General features: G+C 32.9%; 1 non-coding gene across 1 annotated transcript; it reads right to left on the bottom strand.

Annotated features, from left to right (window-relative positions):
- Positions 1-9,460: 9,460 nt before the first annotated feature.
- On the bottom strand, positions 9,461-9,567 carry LOC128285810 (small nucleolar RNA R71). The gene has a single exon (XR_008276358.1). It is a non-coding gene; the product is annotated as a small nucleolar RNA R71 (small nucleolar RNA).
- Positions 9,568-12,503: the final 2,936 nt, after the last annotated feature.

Raw genomic sequence — 12,503 nt, forward strand, 5'->3', positions numbered from 1 at the left:
GCGCTCCAAGCACTTCTAGCCGATGCCCAACCCAAACGAGCTCGCCATAACGCGAAAGGGATCAGCCAAGAAAGGTACCTTTGCTCTCCTCATAGTTCTCTCTATTTAAAGCCAGCTTCGCATCCACTCCTATGTTAGCTTACCGATGTGGGATCCCTCCATCATCAGAGTTTAAATTCAACACCAACTCTTGCCATCCCAACATAGCAAAATAATCAACCTTCGCATGCCAAGGGATTCGAACCAAAGTCCTCTTATATGCCAACTCACGCCATCACCACTAGGCCACCAACTCATTTGTGTCATAAATCCAACACATTAAACTTTAAAGCGCACCTACTTGCTTCTAGATTTATTGAAAAGAAAAACCAAAATATATTGCAAGAGCCAAGACTTGAACCTTGGACCCCTTGCTTCCTCTATGGCGTCACTTCCTTGTCCCCTAAGTGGCGTCACCTTGCCACTACACCACACTCCTTTTTTGTGTCACAATTTCTCCAACAATATTCTTAAGGCCTACCTACTACACCTGTGGTTTGATCTACCTTAAATTTTTACTAGAGTCCGTGTTTGAACCCAAGACTTCTCCAACACTTCTCAAGACACTTAACCACTAAAATAAGCCTTCATTAACAAAATTTACATGCACAACAAAATATTAAAAGCTGCCTTCAACCGCTCCCATGCTCAAGGCCCAAAACTTCTCGGCCCAAATTCAGGGTGTTACATTATTCCATTTAAATCAATTTTGGCCTACGCAAATTTAAAAAAAAGGGTTCGGAAGCCGGTTACGTATGAGGAAGAATTAGCACACTCACTACGCCCAAAATTGGTACCAAATTGATTAAGTATTGTCCTTATGTCTAAGATTTAAAAAGATTTTGAAATATGGTTCCTTTTAAAACATTTGAGTGGCTCAAGTTGGTCGTCAAAATTCTCTCATTTCAAAGGAATACAGCATCACATCCAGCACGATACGACACGATCATTTATACCTTCGAAAACACGATTAATTTTTGACTTCCCAAAGCACATATGTTGAAAATTACAAAAGAATGCCCAATTATTTAGTCCAACGAAAAATCGAAACCCAGCACAGTAGGGCACGATTCTTCGAATTTCCAAACATTGAACATTGCCTTATTTTAGAGTTTTAGAAAACATGAGTGAAATTCTAAAGAAATATTTGATTATTTTGAGCAAATGGAAAATCGAAACCCAGCACGATAGGGCACGATTCCCCGAATTTCCAAACATCAAACATTACTTTCGTTTTAAAGTATTTTTAAATGAATAATTGTAAAACCATCTCAAAACGCATTAATTTGACTCGAAATAAAATTAATTTTAAAAAGTTGGAAATTACAAAGCAACATTTGTACAAAAGAAGAATAATAAACATGGGATAATACAATACAATACAATACAATACTTGGTGAATGAAGATAATATAACCTTATTTAACCAACTAACAAAACAAATAATTAAATATAACTAATCTAAGAAAAATGTAACCAAATTTTCAAGTATGGATGGAGAACAATTGATATAACAATACAAAAAAAAGAATAAATAATATGCAACAATAATGTATATGGCATAATATAAAACAATCAATACCAAATGTACAAAACAAAATAGAAATTAGAAGCCAATGTGATATAAAACAATTTTAAAATAATGACGAATTGATGAACACATAATATACATAATATATGAATTGATGAGTTGATGAATAAATAACACATGCTAGAATTTGAAATAATTTACATGTAAAAAAAACTAATAATATATGAAAGATTATTCAAATAGCTATTATGAAAGAAGAAGCCTTAAGTAAATAATGTACAAAATATCTTAAAAACAAAACATGCCTATTTAAAATTGATAATATACACATAATAATAAAAATATAAATAATATATAATCGGATAATAGCCCACGAAAGAAATTTAAATAACAAAAATATGATAAAATACGTTTTTAAAGAATAAACTATGTACATAATAAATTTAATAAACTATATAAATAGATTTAAAAGAAACTATATACATAAAATAACAGAGAATTAATAATGTTTATAGAATAAAACTAATTTTAATATAAATTATATATATATATTAATATATGGATAATTTAAATTAAATATTATACAAAATTTAAAAATAATATGATATTTAAAAGGTGATCTTAAAATAATAACTTTATAAAGTAATTAAAATGTATAAAAAAATTAAGAGATGAATGCTAAATGAATAAAAATAATGAATTATACAAATTGAAATGAAAAACAACTTATTTGAAATAAAATCAAACTAAAGGGATAATTAATAAATAAAAAAACTATTGAAATTGAAATAATGACTAAAGTGCAATACGCGTGAATATTCAGGGATCAAAACTGAAAATAATCCAGATCCCAAAGCATGGCTTTTAGGCACGTACCTAATTGCAAAGACACGCAAATTCTAGGGGAAAAATCGAAACAAAATAAAATGTAAATAAGGATCAATTAAAAGTTTGCGCAAAAACGAAGGACCAGAAGCGCAAATTTACCATTTGAAGCGCCAAGGCGCTGATCCAGCCTATGGATTGGGCTTGCTCGCGGATCTAGCCTTCTCTACACGATACTGTTTTATTTAATCCTTAGAACTGAAAGAAATTAAATGGCAATCTGCCATTTTCTTGAAACAACCGAAGTAAATCCCTAATTTTCCCCCTTTTGATCCTCTGTTTGGCCAAGCTAGGTGCACTTACCACCGCAATGAATCAAAAAGAGAGCCTCGATCCCGATTGGATTTGGTTTTAAAGAAGGAGAACCCCGACGTCCTACCAATCAATTAGGTGAGTCTCCCTCTTATCCTTTTTTTCTTTTTTTTTTGGATGAAAGGAAAGGAACTCTCTGTCCAACCACTAAAGCGCCATTGTAATCGGTGAATAACGGTGAGTGGAGGTCCGATTTGCACAGATTAGTGCCAAATTTCAAGGCCTCACCCTTTTATTCCCGAAATCCCCTTTAAACTTCAACTTTGATGAAGAAAATAGGTTCGGCACATCAAAAACAAACTAAAATAAAAGAAATAGCCAAAAATAAAAGAAATAAAAAATCGAAGAATAAAATCACCTTCTAACTTTTTGAATCCTTTTTTTGATTTCATATTCAATCCCCTTTTACAGATTACATGCTGCCTTTTATAGCCAAATGAAATAAAATAATAATAATAATAATAATTACAGAACGATTTTTCTTTTCTGTTATTTCTCTGTTGCTGTGGCTTGTGGGTTTGTGTCACGGGCTAGAGTTCAAAGCCCGTGACCATTGAACCAAATGCATCCGTTGGAGATCTATTACTTAGATGGGGATCATTTAGCCCACGTGAGCTGGCCCGATTCAAGGAACTGTTGGAGCTTTGTCGATTGAAGCTGGTTGGCCCGATAATAAGATATGGCAACTTAGGCAACTATGGTAACTAATCTTTAAAGATAGAGGGAATCATATCTTGTAAAGATTAGATAGGATTTGATATGGCAATATCTTGTAAATCCCTTAAATCGTGGGATTGGTTAATCTCGTCCGTCGATGTAATTGTATCTTGACCGTCGATTTTGGGGGAGCTTAAGTATAAATAGAGAGCCTCCCCCTCATTTGTACTCACTCCATTCATTGTTTCATTAATTCTTTGTGAATAAGAGAATAGAGAGCATTTACTCAAACACTTTACGAGTGTCCCTTTCTGTTGTTCGTTATAAGCTTCTTTTGGCATAAGTTTGCTTCCGCTGTATGAATTGGTGCCTTGGAGGAGTTCTTAAGGAATCCTCATTCGAGTAAAGGTTGACTTGGGCTAGTTTGGACGAGAAAATCGCCTAAGGTTGCACGGATTGCTAGACGAAAGGTCTAGCCCCGTGACATTTGTTGCAGGTACAGCTGTGCGTGGAGAAACTGCTCATGGGGAATGGCGCGAAGGCTTCCAGAAGCTTCACTGTTTGGGCCCTATGAGCCTGCTTTGAAATCGGCTGGTTGGAGGCTGTTGTGAAGGCCCTGGTGGTTGCTTGCGGCGCGATGGGACATTCGTGGGAGCTGCGGCACTGTTTGGCTAGGGTTTCTATTTCTGAAACAGAAATTTTGGGCCATTCGGGCTAGTTTTGGGATTGGGCATATTGGGGTATTAATTTATTCGGGTATTGGGTTGGTGATTTGGGTTAAGGGTTTATTTAGTAATTGGGCTGGGTTTATTTGTAAAAATGTTACAATTTGTATGAAGACTGTTTTTGGAATTTAATTTTGGTTTTTTTATTTTGATTTTTTTTTGTTTTTTTGGTTTTTGTGTAATCCCGGGCAAAATGGACCTATTACAAGATTAATTTGGATAAATGGCAGGTATTTCTATTATAGAGATCGGATTAAATTAGATTTTTTACTATTAAATTAATTATATTAGTCTTTATATCATTAAAAAGTATCAAATAAAAAGTATCAAATAAAGTCGCTGATTGAGTCTTAACTCAATTGGCATGAGCATTGTTGTCAGTGTAGGAGGACATAAGTTCGAATGCATTGAAGCGCATTATCCTCCTATTTATGAGTTGGGGCGGGGCTATGTGGTAGCCTAGGCATTGTGTAAAAAAATAAATATGATCATAACCTATAATGAGATTGTTTAAATAAAATTCAAATAAGATCAAAAAAAATTTCATTTGCAGAACCATAAAAACTTTGAAGATATTAACTTCAAGGAAAAGTGAGCCACCGGTTCAGGTACAACACCCAACATCTTGATTTGGATCAATTTTCATTGACACGACCCTAATAATATAAGAACATACTAGGTGTAATGGATCAAAATGGGTTTTTCAATTTTTAGATCATCTCAATTTGGGTTAATTTTCATTTCAATTCATTTTGGTTCAGGTCACTATGTGTTCGGATCTTTCAGATTCTGATCAGTTCATATTCGTGTCATTTAAGATTACTTGTTCAAATCATTTTGAATTTTGATTAGTTTCAAGTTCAAATTAATTTGGTTTAAGATAATTTGGTTTTGGATTTTTAACTCTTTATGATCAAATCTAATTTAACGGACTTTAAAATTCACAAGTCTAACAACATTCTACATATGCGACCTAAGTGAACTTTCAAGTAGGGTTTAAAGGGTATTGACCATTAAGTTGAATTCAAATATGTTGGTTTCTATAAACTATAACAGTTGCCAAAGAGATTATTCTTCAAGTTCATGCACTTGGTGTCTTTTGAATATCCAAATCAAACACCTAAATTAGCAAACACCATAAGAAAGTTAAACACATGACACCAAAGGCGGCATTTAAACAAGGCACGCATGCAAGCTAGCGGCAATCACGCCAATTTCAATGCTTTTATCTCTGGAAAGAGTTACACAAAATTTCATGACATGAAATGAAAATAAGGTTAAAGCTGAGGATTGAGTTTTAGCTAGATTAGTATCAGTATTATTATTAGTATAGGAGGATATTAGTTTGAGTGAGTTGAAATGCATTATTCTCTTATTTAAGGGTTGGGAAAAAACTATATAAGTAATTCTAGGTATTGAGTGAAAAAAATAGCTTTAAGACTAGCATCTATCTTTTAATGGACCTATGAAATGCGAAAAATTAACTATTCAACTTGTAAAAGAAGACTACAAACAAAGTGGATTTTGAATGATGATGAAGCAGGGTTTGGTGGACTTTGAACTGAAGAAGGCAAATGAAGGAGGGCAGCTTTCATGTCATAATAATTAGTGGAGATTTTCAGTCAAATAAAGATTTTTTTTAAGAGATTTGCTGTTGAAAGGGATTTATTTGGAGGATATTTCTTTTTATTTTATGTTATTGGGTCTGATTGGACAGAATTTTAATTTGATTTAGTTGTCTTAATAAATTTACAAAAATTATATACTCAAGGATTGTTTATAATTTTATATACGAGTTGAAGAGAGTATTAAACTATTCGCAAGAAGTCAATTGAATTTTAAAGTATTAAACTGTTCACAAGAAGTCAATTGAATTTTAACTTAATTGGCATAAGTATTGTTATTAATGTAGGAGGATGTTGATTTTAGTGCGCTGAAACGCATTATCCTCCTATTTATGGGTTAGGGAGGGGCTATAAGTAGTTCTAGACATTTTATAAAAAAAAAGTTGATATAATTAAAACTTATAATAAGATTGTTTTAAAAAAAACTGTTCATAAGAACAACTTACTTGGGTGCAAATTGTATTGTAAACAAACTATTTTTATCAATTTGTGATTAAGTTTTTCAGGAAAAGATTTAGGTGTTGTTTAATAAATTGAAAATTAAGTAACGATAAATTAAGTGTTGAAAAGTTAAATGTTGAATTTGAATTATGAAATTTGTTTGGTATGTACATTGAATATACTTAGATTGTTTTATATATTTAAATTTTAAATTATGAAAGCTTTTATTTTACATTTGTATCCTTATATTTTAAACATTTAATGTTATTTTAAACAAAGTTCTATTCTTAAATAACATTTTGTACATAATAAAAAATTGGAATAAATTATATTCTTAATAAATATAAATATTAAAAAACTAAAAGATAAATATTAAATTAAGAAGAATATAAAATTCGAGTTCAATATCTTAAAATAAAGTAACACCTTCAAATGATCATATAATTGATTTGTTATCTCATCTCTTAAATTAATCATAAAATTTTGGTTTTCTAATTTGAATTTCATGTTTAAGAAAAAATTAACAAAGAAGAGAATGAAAAAGTATGTCAGTAGTGTAAAATAGTTAAAAGTCTTCAAAATAAATAAAATAAATTAACTTAGGCTTGAAAAAATTAAATCTATTGAAATTTAATATTTGTAATTTAAAATTAAAACAACTTGATAGATTTTTTTACAAAAAATGTGGAAAATAATACGTAGATAAGAGCTACTTATCATTATATAAAAACTTTACATTTAAATTTTAATGTTATCAAATGTATACTTTTTTTTTATAATTTAAAATATATATTTATCAAACAATCTAATTATTTTCCGTAATTAATTTTAAATAATATATCAAACAAATTTTATAACTTCAATTCAGTATTTAAGTTTTCAATACTTAATTTTTCAACACTTATTTTTCAGCATTTAATTTTTCAGTTTATCAAGCAACACCTTAATGTATTCTTCATTAAGTGATAAGTAACTCTTATCTGCCTATTACTTTCAACACTTTTATATTGAAAAGATATTCTAGTAGATAGATTTTATTTTAAATTATCACAAAGTATTAGTATTGTGGATTGCAACATGGTGAATAACTTGAGCTTAAATTATGCCTTGTCTTGTTGAATTATAGTAAATTATTCTCTCGGTGAGACCTCTACAGGCGTAGGAAATGGTTCTAAATTGTGTAACTTGTGTATCCGTTGTTTTTCTTTTCTAGTTTTAGCTGTATTATTAGCGGCAACTTACTATACAACTAACCAACAACTAAACACTATCATTTTTTTAAAAAGTATATTAAATCATAAAGTTTTAATATCTATACATGTTAGTTTAGACATTAAATGCCTACTCAAATATGATGTGCAGGTGATTGATAAGCTATAAAAGTAACATATTTTAATCTCATTCTTAATGTATTTTTGGATGATTAATTATGCAAATTAGTGAATTTGATGCTCCTGAACCTTTAAATATATTGTTTCTATACTTAGGAGAACATTTGTGAGCAAAAAACAAACTAAAGTCGGATAAAAAAAGTTGTTTTCAGGATGCACACGGGCTGGGCACACGCCTATGTGCTAGCTCGTGTTGATTTCGCACCTTACTTCCCAAATACATGGAAAAACCCATTTTTAGGGTTTCTAAGCATTCTAAAGTCTACAAATATCTATTAGAAGAAGCCATAATGGAGCAATCAGAGAAGATCGAAGAAAACACTTGAAGAACACCATCAGAATCAACTCGGAAGCGGATTTCCATCAAGATTGAAGATCTCCTTTTAATTTCTTTTGAAGTTTTATTGAGTTTCTTTATGTCTTGTGGTTATTCTGACTTTGAGATGTTTCTATTCAGGATTATGAACTAAATTCCCTAGATACCTAAAATCCTTTTATCTAATTTTTGTTTTTAAGCGATAAATACTTGATTCTTATTCTCAATTATGTATGTTTAATTATTCCTTGTTTTTAATATTTCCGGGATATTAATTCATGTTTAAGAATAGATCTAGCATAATTGAGTGTAGTTGCATGCAATCCTAGAAATAGGACGACATAAATCTACCGGATTAGAGTCAAATCTGATAAGGGAATCCATAGATCGAGTTAGTGTGACGATAGGGGCTTTAATTAGAAAGAGATTTCAATTAATCAACCTAGAGTCAGTTGTTCTTACTCTCAAAAGAGATATTAATATAATTTAAGGATTTCTACGGATCAAGAGACAAGTGAATAAATCGTTTAATTCATATTCATAATAAAAGGTAAAGTTTAGGTCAATTCTTTCCTGAGTATTGTCTATCTCGTTGGTTAATATTCAATTATTTCTTCGATTCATTCTCTATTGCATTCTTAGATAAATTAGTTTAGTAATTTTAAATTAAAACATATCACCTTAATTTATCGCGTAGATAATAAAAAGACGGTAATTACTAGTACTTTTAGTCCTCATGGATACAATATTCCTTACTCACTATAGCTATACTATTGTTCGATACGTGCGTTTGCCTTTGTTGTATTTATAGTTAATTTTGTAACCATCAAGTTTTTGGCACCGTTGCCGGGGACTAAAATATTAGGAACATTTGATTTTTATTAATTTAGCCATTTATTTTTTTTGCATCTTATTTTTTTAGTTTAATTTTTACATTCTAATTTATTTTATTTTATTTTTTTATTTTAGTTTATGACAAGAAGACACCCGTCGGGACCATTGTTATTTGACAGTGAAATTGAAAGTACTGCTCATAGAAACTGTAGAGAAGGAAGGCAAAGTCGACAAAATATAGTAGACGAACAAGAGGACATTATTATTACTGAAGAGATGGGTGATAATCAAAATAATCAGCTACCTCTTACAGTTGTTGCAGATCCAGATCCTGTTCCTTGTACTATGTACGGTTATGCCAAGCCCACTCTAATTGGTGCTAAATCGAGTATAATGAGACCCACCATTGTTGCAAATAATTTTGAACTGAAGCCAAACACTATTTAGATGATACAATAGTTTGTTCAGTTTGATAATTTGCAAGACAAAGATTCAAATACTCATTTGGCTAATTTCCTAGAAATCTGCGATACTTTCAAGATTAATGGCATCACCGACGACGCCATTCGCTTATGGTTATTTCCCTTCTCGTTAAGGAACAAAGATAAGTAGTGGTTAAACTCTTTACTACGAGGTTCCACCACCACATGGGCTCAAATTACCGAAAAGTTTCTGCTAAAATACTTCCCACCGGCTAAGATAACCAAGTTGAGGAACGACATATCTTCCTTTGTACAGATCGATTTAAAGACTTTATATGATGCATGAAAGAGGTACAAGGATTTATTGAGAAGGTACGCTCACCATGGGTTACTTCTATGGCTACAGATTCAAACCTTCTACAATGGTTTGAATCTCTCAACTAGACAATTGATCGATATAGCATCCAGTGGTACTCTGAATAATAAAACACCCAAAACGGCTTATGAATTTATTGAGGAGATGGCATTGAATAATTATCAGTGGCAAGTCATGAGGACGAAACCGGTGAAAACAACTAGTGTTTTAAACTTAGATGCAGTCACCATATTATCAAATCAGGTAGAACAATTAAATAATAAAATTGATGGTTTATATGTTTCTTCGTAGGTATATTTGGTGATGCAATGCGATACGAATGGAAAAGGAATGCCTAACCCAGAATGTTTACCCTTCGCTCCTAGCACAGAGAACGGACAAATCAATTATATGGGTAATAATTCTAGCTCAAAATAACCCTTATAGTAACCAGAATAATGCAGGTTGGAGGAAGCATCTCAATTTCTCTTGGGGTGGTCAAGGAAATCAAAGAGCACAACCCTCTCCAGGCTTCCAACAACAACTCTACCAACAAGAGATAAAGCTGAACTTTGAGGAGATGTTGATGAAGTTTATCTCCGTGTCAGAAATGCATTTTCAGAACACTGAGGCAGCACTGAAAAATCAACAAGTATCGATTCAAGGACTCGAGAACCAAATAGCTCAGATTTCTAAGTTAATTTCAGAACAACCACAAGGTATTTTGCCTAGAAATACCGAAACTAACCCACAGGACCAGTTTCATGCAATTATTGGTCGAGATGAAGAAGGGTTAGTCAAATTTGAGCAAGAACCGATGCAAGAAATTATGGTAAATAATGATAAAGTTGAGGTAAGCCAGAAAGAGAAAAAGCCGATTACCAAAGAATATAAACCTCGAGTTACATATCCTAACATGACAAAGAGAGACCACATGAATGAACAATTTGGTAAATTTCTTAAACTTCTGAAAAAATTACATATTAACTTACTGTTTGTTAAAAATTTTTCGCAGATGCATAATTACGTCAAATTTTTAAAGTAGCTTTTAACAAACAAAAGGAAGTTAGATGATTCGTCAGCTATGGAGCTAAATGCAGTTTGCTCGGCCATACTGCAAAATAAACTACCTAACAAACTGAAAGATCTAGGGAGTTCTACTATTCCTTATTTAATTGGTAGTTTAAATATTGATAATGCTTTGTCTGATTTAGGGGTTAGTATTAAAGTCATGCCTATAAAATGTTTAAACTATTAGGTCTTGGGAAACCCAAACAAACTAGGATAAGTATTCAATTAGCAGATAGATAGATTTTCTAGGGGTATTATTAAAGATGTACTTGTAAAAATTGATAAATTCATATTCCTAGTTGATTTTGTTGTTTTAGATATAGATGAGGATAGTGACGTTTAGGTCAGCCTTTTTTAGTAACTATTAGAACTATTATTGATGTTGGTACAGGTGAATTAGTACTTCATGTAGGTGACAAAATGATTACTCTCTAAGCTCGTGATTCTGTTAGAACTCTAGTGATCGAGATCATTTTACAAGTTTTGTTAATGTGAGCAATCATGTGGCTCAACCTTCTTTGCAGGAAACCCTTCGAAAAAAAGTAATGGAGTCACGTTTCAGTCGATGCAACAAAAACATAACAATTTATGATGAACGAATGTTACAAATCGATAAACTAGATGAATGGCGAACACATGTCAAGGAGAAACTGAAAGAACACGATAAAGAGCTAGAGCGACGCCATAATGAGCATATGAACGTGTTGAACCAATTTAAGGTTGGAGACAAGGTACTGTTAGACAAAACGGATCCACGAATTGCCATTTCAGAGCTTGATACAAACGGTTCAAACCCTTTTACGGTACTAAACATCTTCCCATACGGTACAGTCAAGGTAACTCATTCTGAATTTGACACATTTAAGGTAAAAAATACTCAACTTAAACCTTATCTTGGTAGAATAATTGATAGCAAAAAAAAGGAGCCTCAGCTCCGCGAACCACCGTGACCGTGCATGCGTAAGATAAGTTGAGCTTAGACTTTAAATAAACGCTTCTCGAGAGGCAACTCGAGTGTTAACACTGCTAATTCTCTTAATTTTATTTCATGTTATTTTCAAAAATAATTATTTTTCAAAATTTAAAAAAAAATGTGTTTTTGACCCATACAGCCTGGGCACACGGTGTGTCCCAGGACGTGTGCACAATAAGGGGTTCGGTAATAAGTTACACGACCTGACGGTATGGCTATGTGACCTATACGACTTGGACACATGGGCGTTTCCTTAGTCGTGTGGATACTGGGACTTAAATTTTCAAAAATTCGACAAGTACATAGCTTAAAATGACCACACAGCCTGGACACACGAGCGTGTCTTAGGCTGTGTGAATCCTAAAGCTAATTTTTTTCAATTTTATTCCAAGTCAAAGTGTTACACGGGTTGGAGACACAATCCTGTGAGAGACAAGGAAAAGCCACATGAGTGAGTGGGATCTCACATGGGCCTGGGAGAAGCGAAAGAAACCCTACACGGCCAAGCCACACGGTCGTGTGCGATTCCACACGGGCATAGGAGAAGCAAAGGGGATCATACACGGATGAGCCACACGGGCGTGTGGGATCTCACATGGGCTTGGGAGAAGTGAAGGAGATTACACACGACCAAGCCACACGAGTGTATGGAATCTTACATGGGCGTGGGAGAAGTAAAGAAAAACACACACGACTTGGCACACGGTCGTGTGTACCACACGGCCTAGACACACTAGCATGTCCGAGGCTATGTGAAGACTGAGCTTAATTTTTAATTACACATGGGCTGAAAACACCCCACATGGCCGTGTGGCCCAAACCTTAAAATTTCTTCTTCAATTTGTCTTTTTCTTCTTTCCCAAACAAGCCAACCCCTTTCCTCCGATCACCCAACTCCTCTCATTTCTCCCTATAGTCGACGAACCC

Source organism: Gossypium arboreum, chromosome 12 (genome assembly GCF_025698485.1).
Source record: "Gossypium arboreum isolate Shixiya-1 chromosome 12, ASM2569848v2, whole genome shotgun sequence".
NCBI lineage: Eukaryota > Viridiplantae > Streptophyta > Magnoliopsida > Malvales > Malvaceae > Gossypium > Gossypium arboreum.